The sequence below is a fragment of the Austrofundulus limnaeus genome, unplaced genomic scaffold (genome assembly GCF_001266775.1).
Source record: "Austrofundulus limnaeus strain Quisiro unplaced genomic scaffold, Austrofundulus_limnaeus-1.0 Scaffold872, whole genome shotgun sequence".
In the NCBI taxonomy this organism is placed as follows: Eukaryota; Metazoa; Chordata; class Actinopteri; order Cyprinodontiformes; family Rivulidae; genus Austrofundulus; species Austrofundulus limnaeus.
The window spans coordinates 155,788-158,033 of NW_013953274.1; positions in this window are offsets into that span (position 1 = coordinate 155,788).

A 2,246-nucleotide genomic window follows, 5' to 3' on the forward strand; every position below is an offset into this window, starting at 1 on the left:
TATGACTTAATTTGTCTTGTTGGTTACAATAATACATAAATATTTGGTCTGAATCCTAATTTTATGTCCTTTTAATGAGGAGTTTTTGATGTCCTTATAAAGAGGAAACATCAAATTATAATTGAATATTGAGATTTACCAGATAAAAAGAAACAAACTTTACTAACTCACAGGGAAAATCTTAAAAATTTTAGGTGTTTTTCCTCAAAATCAACTTTTTTTGTTGTTACTGCTCAAAAAAGTGCTTCAAATTTTAGTTTTATGATTATATTTCAGACAGTTCTTTCAAATGATACATTAATAAGGTATTTATTCATTATGTTTTGACAAAAGGCAATTTTTGTTAACCTTTTAGTCAAAACACTATATTTTCCTATTTCTCCATTTACAACTTTTGGACTTAATCCTCGTTTCGATGTGACGGGTCACATATAATATATGTACATGTGCACATACATACACATACATGACTTTACACACATGTGCAAGTCATTACAACTGCACTTCGATACGTGCCAAATCAGCAAAACTGTTAGACTTCTTCATTTGTAACAGCTTTTCCATTAATGTTGCTATGGTTGATCTATTTTCACCTTCACCAGAGTCCTGTGTCTGTTCGTTACATCCAGAGGACGAGGCGAAGGTTCATGTATCTCTGCAACAAGATGCATCAGAAAACTGAAAAGGTTTCTTCCCAAGTACAGTTTCACTTTGTTTCTTACTTTATAATTTGGTATTGACTGGTCTTCAGTCAGTACCTTTAAGTAAAAAAGTAGAGTTGTAGGTAGTTGTTTAATGTTCAAGCTTAACTGTTATAAATAATCTTCAGCATCACATCTTCAACAAATGCTCAGAGTCCTGTCTGCATTACTTTTATTTGAAATATGCATACACTTTAAATAAAAACTTGTCCAGTGTCCTCATAGCTTCAGCAAAATGTAGTGTAACCACTCTTTTTTTACCCACTGGTGTTTCCAGCAACTGTTGGTCTCAGGTCCTCCAGCTCTGACTGGTTCTCTACAGCTTGAATAAAGAGAGTTTCCAAACACAAAATAACCAGTTTACACAGTGTCCATTTATTATTGTTCACACTTCTTTTGTGACTCAAAAAAGCAAAGATTTCTGCAGAGAGTCATAATGATTGAAAATGTATGTATACATGTTTGTGTTCATTTTCTAATAAAACAATTAGTCAAACTGTTTTAAAACAGTTTATTCACATTATTGTTCATTGGTATTACAGGAAACTGGTCAGTGACCATGTTAACAGAACCTGTAATCATATAACAGCACAATAATGATTAAATTGTTTTGTTTTGTTTTGGTTTGGTTTTTTTTTTTGCATTTTTGCATTTTTGCATTGCAAATGGAACTGACGCTGTGTTTCAGTTTCTGTTTGAACAAGAAAATCTGTCCAAGCCCTAACATTGGTTCATTTGTTTGTTTCTTTATTTCTTTACAACTACATTTATTTCTATATTTTTACCTGGTTAGTTCATCTGCCCTCAACATTTTACGTTATTAGGCCGTGGAGTTAAACAACACTAGTGCGTTAATGATGTTAATTTCATTCAACAATCATGGAAAACAGCAGGTGAAAGAAGAAAATATAGTAATGATTTAAATCAGACCTGAAGTCAGTCACTAAAACTTAAACTTTTTAGCAGCTGATAAATTATGACTTCAATAACATATTTTTATTAGAAAAGGTTCTCTGCATTGAAATATGTTTTTACTGCTTTAAAGGCACTACACAAATGTACTGCAAGGTTTAGATACTTTATACTGAAGGGTTTTGATAAACGTTTTAAAACCAATGTGATTCACTACTGTGAGTAAAGTTTATAAAGCATTTAGTTAGCCCACATCTTTCAGTGTAACAAACAACACACACAAATAATGGGCTGTGTCTCAATTCATGGGCGTAGGYCACATCCTTGCTGGGCCGGGTTGGATGCTCAAAACTGCTGCAAAATGAGACGGTCCAGCCTTCGCCTGATGTCGGCTTCACATGGGTTTGCGTGACCACGTGCTCCCCCGTTACCATAGTGATCAGTTTCATGTCGGACTTAAAATGCCTCGGGACGTGTTTACACGTCTTTTTACTGGAAGAATAAATTCAAACGTAAATAAAGAAAACAATAATTTGGGTTTAGCTCCAGTATCTACAACAGAGATAACACATATTTTTTATAATTATTATGAAAATAAAGTCATAATATGCGAATAAAGTTGTAATATTACAA